Genomic DNA, 21,402 nt, shown 5'->3' with positions numbered 1-21,402 from the left:
TGCAGTGCTCTTTGCCTTAATTGGCCTGACACAGGATCCACCAGGGGGAGTGTCTTTGGCTCCGGAGGAGAAGGCAATATGGCGCTTTTTGAAAAATTTAAGTTATTTCCCTTATCTTGCTCAAGCATAGATATAGCCATTTTTGCCTGGGATAGCTGCTGTTCATAGAGTTTTATACGGTCACGATAGGATTTGATGGCCATCTCACGCTGGGTGAGCTCAGGGCTTTGAGAAGAGTAATGAATTATTTCTCTCTCTGCGTGGGAGGAATTTTGCTCAGCAGTGTGCTTCAGCCTTGCATCGAGCATTACAAATTCAGAAGGTTCTGGGAAGACTTTTTCAGAGCTTGGAAGATCAGAAGAAAATGTTACTGACCTCAGTCGTAAATCATCATCTTCAAAAACAGCTTCTGTCTTATCTCCGTCCATTTCTGTTCCCACGGCTTTTTCTTGTTCCAGGCGTGTGGCTGTAGTAAGGGGCTGGAAATCTGAAAATCTCCTGTCTGCCACCTCTTCGTTGGAAAGATCAATCAAATCATTTACGAAGAGTGGTCTTGGTTTCACTTTGCCTTTTTTCTTCTGTTTCGGCATCTTAGCAATATAATTAGCGTACCTCAGTAGCTAAAAACTAATTGCCTATGCGCTCTTATCAGAAGTAACAAAAACAAGGAAAAAGCCATAAATCAGACCATCCTCGTGCTACCAGAATGTCAGGGCGTTTATTAATCCCATGTTTGGCTCTGGGACTAATTACCCTGGTTTAGAGGAGATGGGTCGTGGCTTATCCTTGTTTGCAATAATCTGAAAAGAAACGCGAGAAAGGTTTCTAATAAAACTCATTTATTTGTTATAAAGAAAATAAAACACCTCACTAACTAAGAAAAGTTAATTGTTACATTTTGGCAAGCGAGGTCTCCTGCCGGTCCAAAGCCGGACCTTGCTGGCAGGAGAACAAAGGAAAGAGAGTGAATGAAGAGCAAGTGAAGGAATGTGGGTGGATACGGAAACACGTAGCTTACTGATAAGAAGTTGGCAAAGCTACGGAGAGTCTGACAGTCCAGAAATAATGAAGCTCAGCTGGTAAATAAAATAACGCAGTGACACTGAACAACCTGGATGTGATCCTGTAGCCACTTCTGAACCCTGCCTGCTCCTTTGGCTATGCATCATTTAATGTTCTCAATATTCTTTTTGCTATTATCTTGGTGAAAACCTTGTAGATGCCTGAAAGAAGGCTTATTGTGTTGTGGCTCCATTACCTGAGCCTGTGTCATCGACAGGAGAGGACTCCGAGAGTGAAGGAGAGGAGTTGGCAAGGCTTCCCTCTCCAGGATCCTCCTCTTTGGCAATGCCTTCGGCGTCCGCCGAAGGGCAAGAGATAGGGCCGGGGCCAAGCACGTCCACGCAGCCACAGATGGACAGTGATGAGAGTAATGAGTCTTGGCTGGATCCACGCCAGCGTCGCAGAGATAAGCGCGTGCAACAGAAGAAAAGGCGTGCCCGAGATTAGGCTGAGTCACTGGACCACACCCCACAGGGTATAAAAGGGAGTGTGGTGGCCAGTCAAACCTTGTGACGAACAAAGCTGAAAGCTTCCACGCCATTCTGCATTGCCGGACTTTTGCTATAGACTTTGCTGGATTATCTTTGGACTTGATTGACTCTGTAATTATTGAGCTTTTTACTTTGATGTACCAGAAGCGGAGAGAAGTTATCTCTTTCCTTTGTAGTAATAAACTCTTGGCAGGCAGCCACTAGGTTGCTGCCAAGTTCCGTTATCATAAGGAAAAGGATTTTGTCGGCTGGTTTGGTCTTTAACTCTTGGACGTCTGTTGGTGTGTGTGCATGTGAGACGGGGACAGAACATATTGGGTGATAGTTCTTTAAATCATCTTGGGGCCCTTTCTTGTGTATAAGAATCACTTCAGCATTTTTCCATGCATCAGGTATTTTTTCTTCTCTGGGGCATCTTGAGTATAGTTTTGCTAGTATCTTGTGTAAACTGTGACCACCAGCTTTCAGCATTTCAACTGTAACAGTCATTTCCTGAAGCTTTGCCATTTTTCATTAATTTTATGGCACTTGATACTTCCTCCATTAGGATATCTGGCATTTCCTCTTTCGTGTTGTTACTTTTGAGTGACCTTGAACTTTGTATAGCTCTGAACAGAATTTTCCAATTATTTCTAACATTTCCTGTCTTGTTCTACAATCTTCACGTTTTAATGCAACAACCTTCTTTCTATAACCTTTCTTTTTTTATAAGCTTGCATTTTGCTCTAGTAATCCCTTTGTTTTCTTCAATTGCCTTTTTTACAAGCTTCATGTTAAACTGACGTGTTTCTTCTTGGATATGTTTTCTTATGGTCTTGCAAAGTTCAACGTACTCCAGTTTATTAGTGAAACTTCCGGTATTCTTCATTGTACATTGTTTTTTCATTAAATCAATAGTTTCATCATAGAGTTTTGACCGTACAAAGTGTTTTTCTGGTGATGTTATAGATGTAGCAGATTCAAGGATGTTTTTGACTATTTTTTCATTTTGGTCCGTAATTTTCATCTCTTCCAAATCTTGCAATAGAGCAAAGAAATTTCACAGATTAATCTGAAAATTGCTATTCTCCTCTAATAGCTTATCACTCTTTATTTTTGTTTTTTGTGACACCTTTTTCATTTTCGTACACTCTTTTCGACCGTTTATCTTCACTTTAGCTCGTACCATTCTATGGTCAATTCCCATGTTAAAACGATTGATGACAGTACAATTACAGAATATGGTTTTATCATTTGACATGACGTAGTCAATTTCGCTTGTGTACCCAGATGGACTCTTCCATGTCCATTTTCTGTTAGCTTTTTTCTTGTAAAATGAGTTCATGATATAAAGTTCCTGTCCTTCAGCAAAATCTACTAGTCTGTCACGTCTATTATCTTGTTCACCACTTCCATACGGGCCAGTCACTTTTTTTCCAGGTATTGTTCTTCCTATTCTTGCATTAAAGTCACCCATTAGTATTTTGTGTCAGCATTTTTCTTTGTCTTGAAGGTGGGCCACATCATTGTAAAACTCTTTGACCTCATCATCACTATAGCTTATTGTTGGTGCGTAAGATTGGAAGATTTGAAGCTTGTATTGTTTGTTCAATTGAATGATGCACTGGGCTACTGTCTGATATACTTTCAAACTTTACTACAAAGTCTTTCAGCTTTTGGTTGATGAGAAAACCAACTCAGGAGTGATAATTTATACAGTGGATATAAAAGGTCTACACATCCTTGTTAAAATGCCAGCTTTTTGAGATGCAAAAAAAATCAGAACAAGATAAATCACTTCAATTTTTCTCCACCTTTAATATAACATATAAGCCGTACAATTCAATTGAAAAACACAAATCTTTGGTGGGAGGGATAAAAACAAAAAAAATCCAATAACATGGCTGCGTCCCTCTTATTAGTAGGGATGTGGCTATGTTCAGAATTAACCAATCACATTGAAATTGATGTTTAATAGTAAGTACACACCTGCCATCAATTAAAGTGACTCTGATCAAGCCCTGATCAAGATATAAAGTTCAGCTGTGCTAGTAGGATTTTTCTGACATTTACTCAGTTGCCTCTTACAGAAAAAAACATCGTCTTCAAAGAGCTTACAAAGCAGCAAAAGGATCTCATTGTTGGAAGGTATCAGTCAAGAGAGGGGTACAAAACAATTTCCAAAGCATTGGATATACCATGAAACACAGTGAAGACAGTCATCAACAAGTGGAGAAAATATGGCATGATAGTGATATTACCAAAAACTGGATGTTCCCTCCAACATTGATGAAAAAACAAGAAGAAAACTGGTTTGAGAGGCTGCCAAGAGGCCTACATCAACTTTAAAGGAGCTGCAGGAATTTTTATTTTTTATTTTATTTTTTTTATTTTATTTTGAATTTGTATACCGCCCTTCTCCCTGAGGACTCAGGGCGGTGAACAGCCAAGTAAAAACATCAAGTACAAATATTAAAATACAGTTAAAATATACATATATAAATTTGGCCCCATTAATTAAAAACAATAAACAAAACACTTAAAAACACTTAAAAAAATTAGGCCAGCCCGGCTTGCTGGAAAAGGAAGGTTTTAAGGGCACGGTGGAAGGCACCGAGGTCTTGGATTCTCCTTATCTCTGGAGGCAATTGATTCCAGAGGGTAGGTGCCCCCACAGAGAAGGCCCTCCCCCTGGGGGTCACCAGCCTGCACTGTTTGGCTGATGGCACCCCGAGGAGGCCCTCTCTGTGGGAGCGCACGGGTCGATGGGAGATTGTCGGTGGCAGCAGGCGGTCTCGAAGATAGCTAGGCCCTATGCCATGGAGCGCTTTAAAGGTGATAACCAACACCTTGAAGCGCACCCGGAAGACCACTGGGAGCCAGTGCAGCTCGCGCAGGAGCGGTGTTACATGGGAGCGCCAGGCTGCTCCCGTCACTACCCGCGCTGCTGCATTCTGGACCAGTTGGAGCCTCCGGGTGCTCCTCAAGGGGAGCCCCATGTAGAGAGCGTTGCAGTAGTCAAGGCGAGAGGTGACGAGGGCATGAGTGACTGTGCACAGGGAATCCCGATCAAGAAAGGGCCGCAACTGGCGGATCAGGCGAACCTGACAAAAGGTCCCCCTGGTTACAGCTGTCAGATGTTCCTCCAAGGACAGCTGCCTATCCAGGAGGACTCCCAGATTGCGAGCCCTCTCTGTGGGGGCCAACGACTCGCCCCCAATAGTCAGTGATGGAGTCAACTGACTATATCGGGATGCCGGGAGCCACAGCCACTCAGACTTGGAAGGGTTGAGCCTGAGCCTGTTCCTCCCCATCCAGATCCGCACAGCCTCCAGGCACTGGGACATCACTTCAAGGGCATCGTTGGGGTGGCCTGGGGTGGAGATGTACAGCTGGGTGTCATCAGCGTACTGGTGGTATCTCACCCCAAAGCCACGGATGATCTCGCCCAGCGGCTTCACATAAATGTTGAACAGGAGGGGCGAGAGGACCGACCCCTGAGGCACTCCACATATAAGAGGCCTTGAGGTCGACCTCTGCCTACCTGCCAACACGAACTGCGACCGGTCGGAGAGAAAGGAGGAGAACCACCGTAATACGGTGCCCCCCATCCCCAACTCTTCCAGCCGGTGCAGCATGATACCATGGTCGATGGTATCAAAAGCCGCTGAGAGGTCTAACAGGACCAGAACAGAGGAACAACCCCTGTCCCGAGCCCTCCAGAGATCATCAACCAACGCGACCAATGCCGTTTCCGTGCTGTGTCCAGGCCTGAAACCCAACTGGAACGGATCTAGATAGGATGTTTCCTCCAAGAATTGTGGAAACTGTCGCGCGACCACACTCTCAACAACCTTCGCCAGGAAGCGAAGGTTGGAGACAGGACGATAGTTGGCCAATATTGCCGGATCCAGGGACGGCTTCTTGAGGAGAGGCCTCACCACCGCTTCTTTCAAAGCGGCGGGGAAGTGACCCTCACTCAACGAAGCGTTGATAACACCCTGGAGCCAGCCTCGTGTAACCTCCCGGGAGGCCAGTACCAACCAGGAGGGACACGGGTCCAGTAAACATGTGGCCGCACTAAGTCTCCCCAGAATCCTGTCCACATCATCCGGAGTCACAGCATCAAACTCCTCCCAGGTAACATTCTCAAGACTATTCCTCGTCACCTTGCCCTGATCTACCCAGTCAGAGTCCAAATCCCCCCGGATCTGAGCGATTTTGTCATACAGGTATTGTCCGAAATCCTCCGCCCTGCCTTCCAAGGGATCCTCCCGCGCTCCCGGATGGAGCAGGGAGCGGGTTACCCTGAACAGGGCGGCCGGACGATTCCCTGATGACGCAATAGAGGCGGAAAAGTAGTTAAACTTTGCCGTCTTTATCGCCACTAGGTAGGTCTTAATATGCGACCTTACCAGTGTTCGGTCAGATTCAGCGAGACTGGCCCTCCAACCACTCTCTAGGCGTCTTTTCCGGCGTTTCATCTCCCTCAGCTCCTCGGTGAACCAAGGAGCCGCGAGGGATCGACACCGGGTCAGAGGCCGCAAAGGCACGACTCGATCCAAGGCCCCACCAGCCGCCCGATCCCAGGCAGCTACCAGGTCCTCGGCCGAGTCGTGTGCCAGATCTTCAGGAATTGGCCCAAGCTCCGTCTGGAACCTATCAGGATCCATCAGGTGCCTGGGGCGGATCCATCTAATTGGGTCCGCCTCCCTGCGGCGGGGTGTAGCGGTTCGAAGGTCCAGACGAAGGAGTGAGTGATCTGACCATGACAAGGGTTTCATGTCTATATCCCGTATAATAAGACCACTCAACCACTGGCCAGAGACAAAAATCAGGTCCAGCGTGTGTCCCCCCCTGTGAGTGGGGCCATGAACTAACTGGGTCAGGTCCATGGCCGTCATGGAAGCCATGAACTCCCGAGCCATCTCTGACGTTTCACCAACGGACGGCAGATTGAAATCACCCATGACCATAAGCCTGGGTGTATCAACTGCCACCGTGGCTATCACGTCGAGTAGCTCGGGCAGGGCCGTTGCCACGCGGCAGGGAGCCAGGTACGTAAGCAGCAAGCCCATCTGAACCCCATGACCCCATCTCACAAAGAGGGACTCACACCCGGCAATCTGTGGCACAGTGGTCTCCCTCGGACCCAGACCTTCGTTAATAATAACCGCCACCCCCCCCGCCCCTCCCCTGGGCCCTCGGCTGATGGAATGCTCTGAAGCCTGGTGGACACATCTCAACCAGAGGGACCCCTCCCTCCGGGCCCAACCAGGTCTCCGTAATACCCGCCAGGTCCGCTCCCCCCTCTTGAATAAGATTGTAAATGAGGGGGCCCTTATTTACCACAGACCTGGCGTTGCACAGCATCAGCCGGAGGCCCAGGTCCTGAGTATCTGAGCCACCTAGTATCCGAGGGGAGCCTTGAGGACCGGGGCGTGCAATCGCTCTCAAGTAGCGAGTGCGCACCCCCGGCACAAGATAAGGTCCTCTGCTCCCGCCATATCTGCCCCTCCCATCCACCGTGCTGATGACATCCCCAATCCCTCGTCCTGCGCCCTCCAGACCGTTACCCTGTGCCAGGCTGGGCCCTGACCTAGGTGGATTACCCCCCCCATCCCCTTTGGTCGCCCTCCCAGTTCCCCTTAAAAGATTATTAAAAACCCTAATTAAAAAACCCCTCAATCCCCGCTTTAAAACATGCCACCTCTCGGGGCTCCAAAGCCCGTCCTTAAGGTAGGCCTTCGATAGAGTGGAAGGCCATCGCCGCGAGAGGGGGGCATCTCGCAGCGCAAGCAAATCTGCCGAGGTATAAGCCATACAAGTATGATGAGATGGAAAAGGGGAACCTTGGATGTCAGCGAAATTTAAAGATAGTCATTGAGGTGAGAGATGGCAAAAGAGGCTGGCCAGGATGAAGCTGGGGCCCCTTCACTCTCTCACAGTGATGGGGCGACCAGATCAGATGGTTGCAGTGCAGGCGGATGGCCACAGCCGTTCTCTCACCGCGGCTGGATGTAAAAGGCCAACAATAGTCACTTTCTCCCTGCAGATGGAGCAGCAGTCCTTGACCTGGACTCTCAGCTTCTCCCTCCAGCCTGCAATCTCTCCTCCCCCGAGCCAAGGCCTAAAGGTGGAAATCGGGCGGCAGGAATAAACTAGCCAGCAGCAGGAGGAGATAGAGAACAAACATAAAAATCCAGGAGGGTGATAATAAAGTCCCAGAGTCAGTAGTGATGGAAAAATGGGCCGACCTAATAGAGAGTCCAGGTAGCAACGGGGGGGAGGCCATTTTCATAGGGGGGGGCGAATCCAAGGGGGAAACCAGATGGTAATTGGAATCCCCCTCTATCACTCCCCAACTCCCTTCGATGTTCCGGGCCAAATCCCCCCAATAGTCCTGCCAATTTTCTCCGAGCAAATTCTGCCACGATCTTCCCAGGTCTCGGTCCATGTAGGGGGTTTTCAGGCGCAGCTGACCGCTGGGCCATACACCCCGGGCCTCAAATCTGGGCTAAATAACTGTTTAAAGCGGCCAACAGGCCTCCGAGCCTCCGGGTGCGGGTCCATCGCCTTCCCGCCTTCCCGCACATTTCTGGCAAGTACTGGTTGTGTACTACATGTGACAACAATATCCTGTATTCTTCGTACTGTGGGGTAGGGTGGCAAGATGGAAGCCTTTTCTTACAAACAAAAACATCCAAGCCCAGCTACATTTTCCAAAACCTACATCAAGACTGAGAAAAGCATGGCAGGCATCGTTGACGGTCTCTTTAGACCGCCAGCCCCGCGATCTCGTAAAAGCCATTTTGACAGCGCTAATCAGCTGTCTGACGGCTTAAAAACCTCTCCATCGGGAGAAGAAGGAGAGGAGAGCCGGTGGGTGCGAGTAGAGCTCCCCGAAAGTCCTCTGGAAGGACTCCAGAGGCTCGGAGGGTGAGAGCTCCTTGGTCAGCCCACTAAGAAGCTCCGGATCCGGGACAACTCTGTTTTAAACAGAGCCAGACGCCGCGTCCGATCCTGCTGTCAGAAGTGAGTTTGATTGAATTCAAGCGCAGGCAGAGCGGAAACAGGAGAACAAGCTTTAAAAGTAACTGTGCTTAACTCCGGATTTACATTGTTTCTAACTGAATCTCTTTGAGCTGGAGGCTGAAGATGGCGCCTTTGTTATGGGTGTGAAAGTGAAAGTTAGAAATGAAAGTGTTTATTGAGAACTTTGCACCTTGAGAGTGGATTAAAGCTGCTGGGAATTGAGAGCTTGTGGAGAAAAGACTATTTTGCTTGATAAATCATAGATTATAAATTACAAGCTTTTGAAAACTGCTCAAGGGATTTTGTGGCTGTGAAAGGAAAAAAGATTTTTTTTTAAAAAAGATGGCTTCTAAACAAGTTAAGCCAGGAGCTCCTAGAGGCGGAGGGAGTTCCCCAGTAGTGTCAGTAGTGACACAGAAAGCACAACTTCCGGCTGATTCACAGAGCCAGGAGGCTTCTTTTAATGAACTTAAAGAATTTATAAAGGAAGCCATGAATAACCAAGCTGCAGCTATGAATAACCTAACAGTAATTATGGAAGGGAAATTAAAGAAATTTGAGGAGGATATAAAGTCAATTAAAGAAGTTGTTGCAGTAAAGCATGATGAAATAAGAGATGATATTGTTTTTGCAGTCTCAGGATTGTCAAAACTTATTATCCAGGTGGAAGAGAGAGTGGAAGAAATTAATGAAGCCAATCTGAACCTGGAAAACAAAGTAGGAGACATTATGACTAAAACAGAGAAGGCGGATGATGAACTGGTAATGTTACAATACAGATCTATGGAATTTGCTCTGAGACTGAGAGGGTTAAAAGAAAAGAGCCAGGAAAACCTAAAGGACATTTGTGCAGAAGCAATTGCAGGGCTAATTAAAGAAAGTCCAGATGATGTGGCAAGTCGAATTGATAAAATCTACAGGGTTAATTCTTGGGTGGCAAGATAAAGGCAGTTACCAAGAGATGTGGTGATTTATTTTACAACCAGGAGGATCAGAAATGACATTTTACAAGCTTCTTACAAGGATAAGGTTCAAGTGGCTGGACAAGAAGTGGTGGTTCTGAAAGAGATCCCTACAAAAATGCTAAGAAGCAGAAAGGATTTTGGCTTTTTGGTAAATGAACTGAGAAACCAACAAGTGCAGTACAGATGGGATGTGCCAATTGGACTAATAGTGAATTATAGTGGAGAAAGATACCAGTTAAATACAGTTTGGAAGGCAAAAGATTTTTATGTCAATGTTTTAAAGGCTGGACATCCACCCTCACCAGGAGGGGGTAGAAAGAAAATGGAGATGTTACAACAAGAAAAAGATGGAAAGCAGATACAAACCTATGCTGAAGTTGCAGCTGGAGGAACCACCATGGAAGAAGATTTGGATCTTGGGGGCCCACCCCTAACTCTGGAGCCACTTAAGAAGGAAGAGCCAAGAGAACGACTGACCCGAGCAACTTATAAACGTCAAGAACAACAACTAAAAGTGCAACAACCTCAAGATTTACCTCAAGAAGTTCAAAAAACAGAAGCGGGGGGGGGGGGGGGGCTAGGCCGAAGAGTAAGGTGGAGGAGGATGTTCAGCTGATGCTCTTAAAGCTTCGAAAGGCCAAAGATGGTAACTAAACTCCTATCTTGGAATGTAAATGGTTTAAATTCACCACAAAAAAGAAAGAAAGTTTTTCATTATTTGAAACTATTCAAGAATGATGTTATTTGTCTGCAAGAAACACATATTAGATTCTCAGACCAAAAATATTTGATAAATTCAAGATTAGGTACACACTTTGTGGCATCAGCGCCAGAGAAGAAAAATGGGCTAGTTATATATGTAAAGAAAGGATTATCAGCTAATTTAATTGAGGCAGATATTCAAGGAAGATATATTGCAATTGAATTATTGACTCAGACTGGAAAAATGCTTTTAATTGGAATATATGCCCCAAATCAACAACAAGATAAGTTTTATAAATTTTTACACACTAAAATAATACAATGGGACTATAAGTCTTTTATCTTAATGGGTGATGGGAATGGAGTAATAGATACACAGAAAGATAAAAAAACTTTATCAAAGATTTCAACACATGCGAAATTACCTAAATCCTTTTTTGATATGATGGAAGATATGGAATTGAGAGACATTTGGAGAGAACGTAATGTTGAGGAGAGAGACTTTACATTTTTTTCCGATAGACATCAATCCTTTTCTAGGATTGATTTCATACTAATTACAAATGATTTTATTTCTAGGGTGAAGAAGACGAAGATATGTCCAAGAACTTTAACTGATCATAGTCCGGTTTGGGTGGAACTGGAACAGGAGAGGGGAGAAAGGAGGTCTTGGAGGCTAAATGAAAATTTATTTAGATATGAAGAAAATGTGAATGAGCTTAAAAAACAAATGAAAGAATTTTTTGCCAATAATATGCATAAGGGTACTTCTATGGAAATAGTTTGTGATGCAAGTAAGGCTTATATGAGGGGAACTTTAATATATATGAATAATAAACATAGATTAAAACAACAAAAGAAGCGGAAAGAGATAGAGGAGGAAATAAAAAAGAAAGAACAATTACTCATACTTAATCCAGGAGATAAGAAAGTAAAAGAAACAATAAACATATTACGAGAGCAATTTAATATGTTAATAGCTGATCAAGTGGCAACTAGTTTACAATATGCTAAACACAATACATTTTGTAATGCTAATAAACCAGGCAGGTGGTTGGCCTATGTGTTGAGGAAAAAACAGAAATCACGAGTTATTGGTAACATAGAATTTAGAGGTAAGGAAGTTTATCAACAGAATATGATCAAAAAGGCTTTCTTAGAATGTTATACAAAGTTATATGCTAGAGATTCAATACAAGGTATAGATATAGATAGATACCTAAAGGAAGAGAATATTCCTGAATTAACGTTAGAACAGAGGGAAGGGCTGAATCAGCCAATAACCTCTGAGGAGATTATTGCAGCAATTAAACAGGTAAAAACAGGTAAAGCTCCGGGAACAGATGGATTAACAGCTGTTTATTACAAGAATTTACAGTTTGAAATGGTAGAACCGCTTAGAGCATTATTTTGTAAAATTCAATCGGGGGAGGAGTTCCACCCTCTTGGAGAACAGCTTTTGTGTCACTGATCCCGAAGGAAGATCAAAACTGTACCAAACCTGAAAACTTTAGGCCAATATCACTTTTGAACACTGACTACAAAGTTTTTGCCAAGATATTAGCGAATAGGTTAATGCCAGTTATGCAACAAACAATTCATAATGACCAATCAGGTTATATAAAAGGGAGGCAAATGAAATATAATGTTAGACAAATTGTAAATTTATTGGAATATTTGGAAAAAAACAACCAGGTCCCTGCAGCATTTATATTTTTGGATGCAGAGAAGGCATTTGATCGATTGAATTGGCAATTTTTGTTTAAGATAATAGAAAAAATGCATTTTGGAGAGTATTTTACACAATCAATTAGAGCAATATATCAGGAGCAAACAGCACAAATAATAGTTAATGGAGGTTTAACAGATGCTTTTAAAATTGAGAAAGGAACAAGGCAGGGCTGTCCTTTGTCTCCATTGTTGTTTATTTTAACTTTAGAAGTTTTGTTGAATAAGATACGTGACTCTGATAAAATAAAAGGAATTGTAATTAGACAGTAAGATTATAGATTAAGAGCGTTTGCAGATGACTTGGTTGTTACTTTATCTCAACCTATAGAATCGGCTCCACATATGTTGGACATAATAGGCCAATATGGTAAGGTGTCCAGATTTAAAGTAAATCAACATAAAACAAAGATGATAACTAAAAGTATGTCCATATCTCAAAGAGAGGATTTAGGAAGGATAACGGGGTTTGAAATAGTTAAAAAGGTTAAATATCTAGGAGTATATATTGCAGCTTCAAATACGAAATTATTTAAAAACAATTATGAAGTTCTTTGGCAAAAAGTGCAGAAAGAAATGGAAAATTGGAAAAAAGCTACAATTATCTCTACTGGGAAGGATAGCAGTAATAAAAATGAATGTATTACCTAGGTTTTTATTTTTGTTTCAAATGATATCAGTGCTTAAGAAAGATGGAAATTTGAGGGAGTGGCAAAAAGGGGTTAATACCTTTATTTGGGGCAGGAAGAAACCAAGAGTGAAACTGAAAATTATACAGGATGTATGTGAGAGAGGAGGTCTTAAAATGCCTAATTTAAGATTGTACTATGAAGCAGCTGTTTTATCACAAATTAGCGATTGGTTTAATTTAACTGAAGATAGGACGTTAAATATGGAAGGTTATGATTTGTTATATGGATGGCATGCTTTGTTATATGAAAAAAAAGTGGATAAAGTGTTTAAGGGTCATATACTTAGAAATGCGTTGCTGAGGGTTTGGAAAAAATATCAATATAAGTTAAACTACAAGATACCTATATGGGCAAATCCCAGACATGCAATAGAAAATATAAGTATAGAACAAAAAATGGAGGTGATTACTTATAAAGAGCTTCTTTTTATGGAAAGGGGTAAACTGCAATTGAAATCTTTATTTTTTTTTATTGCAAAAGTTTTACAATTACATTTTCACCCCATTTCCCCCCCCAGCCCATCCCAAACACCCCAACCTAACCCTCCCTAACCCCCCCTAACCCTCCCCTCCCCCCCGGACTTCCACAGAGTATGCTCCCATCAAAAACCCCCTTTATATAAAACTTGAACCCCTCCATCCCCCATATAATTTTTCATCTTCACAAAATTCAAGTATTTCTATCTTAATATAATACTATCAATGAAAAGCTATTTGATACTTCCTAGTTTGATATTTGTTCTGCACATAATCTATCCACTTTTTCCATTCCCATTCATAAGTCTCTTGTGAACGATCTTTTAGGTATGCTGAGATCTTCGCCATCTCTGCAAAACTGGCCATCTTCAAAGTCCATTCCTCGATAGTGGGCAAAGCTTCATTTTTCCAGTATTTACCTATCAATAATCTCGCTGCTGTTATCATATACAATATCAACTTTGTTTCACCCAATGTAAAACCCTTAACTATACCCAATAAAAACAATTGTGGAGAAAATTGAATTTTTTTCTTCAAAACATTCTGCATAACCCACCAAATTTTTATCCAAAAAGCAATTGAAATCTTTAAATGTATTGAAAGAAGAAGGGATAATTTATACTTGGTTTCAGTATGGTCAGCTTCAAGCTAGATGGAGGGAAGATCAAAAAATTGGTGTCATGCAAAATGAGGAAAACCTGGTAAAACAGATTAGAGATCAAAGTCAGATGCATATTAAAAGGTTGTATAACGCTTTATTGGAAGTAGATTCAGAAACGGAATTGGTTAAGGATTGTATGATAAAATGGGCACAAAACTTTCAGGAACCAGTGATGATGGAAACGTGGGAAAAGATTTGGGTTAGAAATGTTAAATTTACGCAAGCACAAAATTTGAGAGAGAATTTTTATAAAATGTTTTATAGATGGCACTTAGATCCTAAAAAATTATCATGTATGTATCCAAATTTGCAAGCTAAATGTTGGAGATGTGAATGTGATGATGCAACTTATTATCATATATGGTGGACTTGTAAGAAAATCAAGGCATTTTGGATAAAAATTTGGTGGGTGATGCAGAATATTCTGAAAAAAAGGTTGAAATTTACTCCTCAATTGTTTTTATTGGGTATAACGACAGATTGTACAGCATTAGAGACTAAACTGATTTTGAACTTAATATCAGCAGCTAGGCTGTTGGTAGCGCAATACTGGAAGAAGGACTCTTTGCCTACTATTGAAGAATGGACATCGAAAGTAGCGAATTTAGCGGAAATGGCAAAAATTTCAGCATATCTGAAGGACTATACACAAGAAAGATACATATCAGAATGGAGAAGATGGGTTGATTATATTCAAAATAAGTATCAGACAAGAAAATATCAAATAGTTTATGAATGAATGTTAAACTTTATTTTAGAAGTATTATGTTATCCATAGTGGAGTTAAGGTTTCGGTGGGGATTAGGTAGTTTAAGAATAGTTAGGCTAATTTAGCTTATGATTGTTAATTGAAATACCCTGTATTTTGCTCTGGGAAGTCTGGGGGGGAGGGGGGAGGGAAAAAGGGTGGGGGGAATACTGGGGGGGGGGAATTTTCTTTGTAAAACTTTTCAATTAAAAAAAAAAAGACTGAGAAAAGCATGTGGGAAAATATGTTATGGTCTGATGAGACCAAGGTTGAACTTTTTGGCCATAATTCCAAAGAATATGTTTGGTGCAAAAACAACACTGTGGCATCACCAGAAGTACTATGCTTTGGGGCAGCTTTTTGCAGCTGGAATTGGGGTTTTAGTCAAGTGGAGGGAATTTATGAACAGTTCCAGATATCAGTCAATTTTGGCACAAAACCTTCAGGCCTCTGCTAAAATGCTAAAGATGAATTTCACCTGTGAACACAACAGCAAACCAAAGCATACCTCCAAATCAGGGGTGAAATGCTCCCGGTTTGGACCGGCTCGGGCAAATAAGTAGCGGAGATTGAGGCTAGTTCGCCGAACTGGGAGTAATGGCTGGCTGGCCATGCCCCCGAACCGGTCCATGGCCCGCAGTCCTGCCATGCTTGCCTGCCTTCCATGCTGCCTTCCTGGCGTCCTGGTGGCCAGCTTGCGAAGGCAGGCAAGCAGAAGCCCACGTGGAAGGCAGGCAAGCATGGCAGGGCTCTGGGGAAGGAGCTAGCAGCTTACTCGCCCCCCCACCCCACTCAAGCAGTGGCTTCCCTGCTCAGCCCCAACAAGCTATGCATCCATAGCAATGGGGTGGTTTTGTTCGCCGCGGTGGTGCTTCGGGAGGGCAGGTGGACATATTCATTATAGTTGTCAGCTGCAGACATCTGCCTGCCCTCCCGAAGCACCACCGTGGCGAACAAAACCACCCCATTGCGCCACGCCTCCTCCTGCAGCCAAACGCACCCAGTCGTCTGTGCCCTTTCCTCAAACGGGCTGTGCATGGGGTGCTTGGAGAGAGAACGAGCAAGAGAGCTCTCCAACCTCTGTTTGTGTGTATGTGTGTGTATTTGTGAGGGAGGGAGCGATCTGAAGCCGAGGCACCCAAACTTCTGGCACCGGCGGGGGCGGCTTCTGAGCAGCCCTGAGTCAGCCAGCTCCACCTGACCTACTCCCTGAGTCTCGCCGTTCTCCTCGCCCCCCCCCCCCACCCCACTCAAGCAGCGGCAGACTCTGCGGGACAACAGGACCTCTCATTTTTCCCACAGCACGGTGTACGCTTGCTACCTCTGCTTGTCTGCTTGCAAGCGATGATCTTCTCTGCTTCTCTCGGGATGCTGGTGCGGGCACCATGGATGCATAGCTTGTTGGGGCTGAGCAGGGAAGCCGTTGCTTGAGTGTGGGGGGGGGGGGGCGAGGAGAACAGCGAGACTCAGGGAGTAGGTCAGGTGGATCTGGCTGACTCAGGGCTGCTCAGAACCTGCGCCTGCCGCTGCCAGAAGTTTGGGTGCCTCGGCTTCAGATCGCTCGCTCCCTCCCTCCCTCACACACACACACACACAAACACAAAAACAGAGGTTGGAGAGCTGTCTTGCTTGCTCTCTCTCCAAGTGCCCCATGCACAGCCCGTTTGAGGAAAGGGCACAGATGGCTGGGCGCATTTGGCTGCAGGAGGAGGCCCAGGTCGAAGGCGGCTTTTTCAGCAGCATCCCTCTCCCCTCTTTGGATCGCCCTGTAAGGGGGAGGCTCTGCCTTTGCAGAAACGGGGTGGGCGGTTTGTACGGAGGATTGGCCAGGTGGGATGCGCGGCCCTCCAGGATGAAGAGCAGGGCAAGAGAAGGCTCCGAGGTTCGCCTGGGCAGTCAAGCCAGAGGGAAACTCAAAGTGTTGGGGGCTTCAGAAAGGCAGAATGTGCTTTTGTGCAGCTCCTGGCTTCTGTGGCTCTAACAGTGAGTGACGTGAGTGACGTCAAACTGGCCACGCCCACCCAGTCACATGACCACCAAGCCATGCCTACCAAGCCACGCCCACAGAACCGGTAGCAAAAGAATTTAGATTTCACCCCTGCTCCAAATCAACAAAAGAATGGCTTTACCAGAAGATCAAAGTTTTGAAATGGCTCAGCTAGAGCCCAAACCTGAATCCAATTGAAAATACATGGGGTGACCTGAAGAGGGCTGTGCACAGGAGATGCCCTCGCAATCTGACAGATTTGGAACTCTTTTGCAAGGAAGAGTGGGCAAAGATTCCCGAGGAAAGATGTGCCATGCTGAAAGGCTCCTACCCCAAAAGACTGAATGCTGTCATAAAATCAAAAGGTGCTTCAACAAAGTATTAGTTTAAGGTTTTGCTCACTTATGCAACCATGTTATTTTAAGGTTTTTTTATTTTCTGAAGAAAGTGCTGATATAGAGTTCATAAGAACAAACATTCTGGATATATGAAGTCCCACTTCCAGTTCATAATACCTTAAACTTAAAATTTAACTAGATAAGAATAAAAGACCTCCAAACTTCTGAAAACAAAATCAATGAACAAAGTGAGCTCTATGAAGTATACCGTACTTTTCAGAGTGTAAGACGCACTTTCCCCACTCCCCCAAAAGAGGGTGGAAATGTTGGTGCATCTTATACACCGAATACAGCCATTTTTGACCTCCCGAAACCCCACCCCACGCGTCCCGTTTTCAACAAAAACAGGCCCATTTTTCACAAAAATGGGCTGTGCAGAGGGTTTGGGAGGCCTGCAGAGTGCTCCTGGGGGCTGGCGAGGGCAAAAAGGCAACATGTGGGGGGGTTGGGAGGCCGAAAATTGGCCCATTTTTCACAAAAACGGGGGCGATTTTGCCCTCCCCAGACCCCAGGAGCACTCTGCAGGCCTCCCAAACCCTCTGCAGGTCCCATTTTTGCGAAAAAACGGCCTCGTTTCCCCAAAAAACAGTTTTTGGCCTCCCAAACCCCACCCCACGTCATGTTTTTGCCCTCCCCAGCCCCCAGAAGCACTCTGCAGGCCTCCCAAACCCTCTGCGCATCTTGTTTTTGAAAAAAATGGGCCTGTTTTTGGCAAAAACGGGACGCACAGAGGGTTTGGGAGGCCTGCAGAGTGCTCCTCGGGGCCAGGGAGGGCAAAAACTTTTTTTTTCTTGTTTACCTCTTCAAAATCTTGGTGCGTCTTATACTCCGGTGCGTCTTATAGTCCGAACAATACTGTAGTTATTTAACAAATTTATATGGCTGCTCAACTTACACATGGAGCCTTTGGTTAATTTGGTTATCAACTCTTACCCTGAATGTTAAATGGTAAAACTATTATTGATGTTCATGTGATACCTCTTCGAAACGCCAAAAAAATGACTCTTGGTATTCTCAAGTGGGATACTGATGCAGCTAAAACAAGATCAGCAGATTTTAAATGATTCTTGATATAAAATTACAAACTGAATATAGCAAGATTCACATAGAGCTCAACTGGGGAACAGCAGATTTTATTTTAAAAAAGCATTATGCCCAATTCACAAACAATAAATTTACACTATTGCAGTTTAATATTTTGCCATCAGCAGTGGTCTGGGGTAAATACTGCAAAATCCCCTATGCTGAAAGGCTTTGTCCTTGTAAAGATAGGAGCGGTGAATCACGTCCTGCTTTACTGTCATATTTACTGAGTTAGATGTCAGCTCTGGTGGGCCAGCCGGCCTGGAGCTGCCATTCGGAGGGAGCCACGCGTCCAACGTCCAGCACAGTCACCATCCCACCAAGCCCAGCCGAAACATTGCCACGACATCAGGAGATGTAAACTCTGTGGCCACGCCGAACCCCTCCTGTGTCAGAAGCAACCGGAATCCGACCGGCCCGAGAAACCCTGCCGAACTGCCGGGATGCCACGTGGTTGCTAAACAGCTGACGGGCATGGCGATGACATTACTCAGGACAGCAGAGAGGGCCGAAAGAGGCCTGAAGGGCAGTGGGTGGGGGCTGGAGGAGGGAGAACCCAGCCGATTAGATAGGAGGTTTTGGCAAGCAGGCAAGCTGGGGGTGTAACTATTATGCTGGCTTAATGCCGAGAGCAATTACTCTGGGACACGTGGGAGGAAAGACGTGCGTGATTGGGTGATGAGAGGGGTGGTGTTTATTGTATAAAAGGTGGCATGGAGCATGGGCATGTAGCCCTAACAAAAGATTCAACAGAGATTGTCAGTACGTGCCAGGAAGTTAATAAAACAAGGCAGCAACTGACCAGGTTTGTGTCCTTTCTTTTGCATTCTGTTTGGAACCTGACATTAGAATGAGTTACTAATACTTTGTAGCCATTTCCAGGTTGGACAAGATTCTACATGCAGGTTTTTTTGGTGGATAAAGATCCCAAGATAACGCTTGCTGTTGCAAAGTGTATATTAGCAGCCTGTAGAATGTATGTGTTGCTGATGGTAATAGACTAAGAACTATTATAGGCCTTTTTACCATGCATGCTACATTGTACTTTGTAATATACAACACATTTTCTTTCATGCCAGGCGTGTCCAATCTGTGGCCCCTGGACAGCTAGTAATGCCACCCCACAAGATTGTTAAAAAAAAAAATTAAAAATAAAGGAAGCTTGTTATTTATATACATTAACTATATTATATATTTTATATGCGGCCCAACACAATTCCTGTTCACTCAATGTGGTCCAGGAAAGCCAAACGGTTGCACACCCATGTTTTATGCAATTTGGGCCTATGACCTATAATGAAGTTTCAGTGATTGAAGGATTGTCATATTACAGGATAAAAATGGTAAGTTCCTTCTTAACCATATTTTCTTTTTATTAATAGATTTTGCCATCAAGTCTTATTACTTCAACACATATTTAAAAGCTCACTACATTCTTATTTTTAATATCTACAATGCAGCAAAATGTTGCTATTCAAAATGTAGCAGATAGGCTATCTAATGTGAAATAAAGCTGAAAATGCTTACTGCAAATTAAAAGTATTATTAGAGTGATGTTATGTTTGATGACAGAACATGCCGAAGCTGCATCAATATTCCATCCTACTGTAGGAAGTTAGCACCCACCCCTTTCCTGGAAGAGTGAAATATTTTAGGAAATATGAAAAAGGCAGAATATTATATTTCCCTGGATGAGAAATATGAGAAGCATATTTTACAGACAAAGCAGCTCCCACCTTCCTGCCCCCCACCCTTTGTCAATGGGCCATTAAGGCCTGGGCCAGTCTATTCTACATAACAAAGATCTGCCTCCTTCAGGCAGAGCCATAGTAGGAATTGCCAAAGATGGGATTAGCCCTCTACACAATAGCAGCAGAAACTCACCACATGTGACCTGGGAAGCACATGTGACCATCAGCCAGCAAGGCCCCCACCCCCTGGGAGTCTGACAACCAATCAGGATACTCTTTTGGGGTCCCAAGAAATGCAGAGCCAGAGAGAGCATAAAAACCCGAAGATTTACTGTATCAGCCCTTTTTCTGTTCAGGAACTCAAGCCATGTGATCCTGTCCACCATTAAACCATCTTTCCAAGCAGTCTCCATGTTTCCAGTGTCTGTTTTCCCCACTTGGAGCAGAACCTAGAAGGATGTTTCTTCCAACACTACCTTCATCTCCTTCTGGTGCATAGGAAGCTGTAATAATATCAATGTCAGCACAATTCAACACTATCTGGTTGGTCACCTGCTTCACCTGCAAGAGAGAAATTTACCTTTATTACTGTTAATGTTAAATATGATGCAAACAAAGATCAATAACAAATTGGAAAACAGTTGAACCTTGCCTAGTATCTTCAATGCAAATGGAAAAGCAAAGATTAATATTACTATATTTTGCATTTCACAGTACAGTAATAATTGATTATATCCTACAAGAGGAATAAGAATGAGGAATAAGAATGAGATTGCAACATCATAATGAACATGTCATGGTGATGGATCTAGCCCAATAACTCACAAGATGAATTCTCTTTCTTAATTAAATTCCTTTATTGTAGGCCTAGATAAATCCTAGGCCTTATGGAGCCAGAGGTCACTGACCTTGGACCTTTCTCTTTCAGGTACACATCTGGAACACACAGAATGCCTCGTGGAGGAGGGGCTAGGAGGTAAGGAGTGGTTATGGGAGTGATGGGATATGTGGTTAGTTAACCCTTACAGAGCTGTGTGCCCATGGTGACAATACAGTTAGGCATTTACCATGACAAAACCCCCTCTAAATGTCTAACTGGGTACAGGTATACAATGGTTACATACATATAAGTTATATACATGTATATGCGTAGGTTACATATGAACACATATTTTTGACATGAGGTATGTATGTTGCTTATGTGGTAAGGGCTTTGTGAGTATGTCTGTGGTTTGCTCCTCAGTATCGCAGTATACGGCCTTAATGAAACCTATCTCTGAGAACTGCCTGACGTGTTTGCATTTGATATCAATGTGCCTTGTCCGTTGACCTACGGCATCGGCTCTTGATATTTCTATTGCTGCTTTGTTATCTTCATGAATGATTATTGGGTATGAAGGTTCAGTCCAAATACTGTTGAGCAGGTCGTCGAACCATACCAGGTTGTTTGCGGCCTTGGATAGGCAAACGAATTCCGCTTCAGTGGTTGAGGTGGCTACCAGTTTCTGCTTCCCTGTATACCAATGAATGGGGCAGTTGTTAAGCAGTAGTACATAGCCAGAAGTGCTTTTCCTGCTTTTTATGTCCCCAGCCCAATCAGCGTCAGTGTAACAGGTCAGCTTTGGTCTTTCAGATATTTCTGGTTCGAGGCAGAGCTGTGCATTTATGCTGAATTTTAGGTACCTAAGCAGTCTTTTGATGGCG

At 44.0% G+C, this 21,402-nt stretch overlaps 1 protein-coding gene across 1 annotated transcript in view; it reads right to left on the bottom strand.

Annotated features, from left to right (window-relative positions):
* The window catches only part of NPEPPS (aminopeptidase puromycin sensitive), a 398,753-nt gene extending 378,498 nt beyond the window's left edge, over positions 1–20,255 (bottom strand). The window contains exon 1 of the mRNA XM_070944668.1: positions 20,175–20,255. The gene's annotated coding sequence lies outside the window, so the exon portion shown is untranslated. The remainder of the gene's footprint in view (positions 1–20,174) is intronic.
* Positions 20,256–21,402: the final 1,147 nt, after the last annotated feature.

Source organism: Pituophis catenifer, unplaced genomic scaffold (assembly GCF_029215685.1).
Source record: "Pituophis catenifer annectens isolate HBS135680 unplaced genomic scaffold, rPitCat1.0.hap2 SCAF_5, whole genome shotgun sequence".
NCBI lineage: Eukaryota > Metazoa > Chordata > Lepidosauria > Squamata > Colubridae > Pituophis > Pituophis catenifer.
Note: the sequence above shows the minus strand (reverse complement) of the source record. Positions and strands in the feature narration are given on the sequence as shown.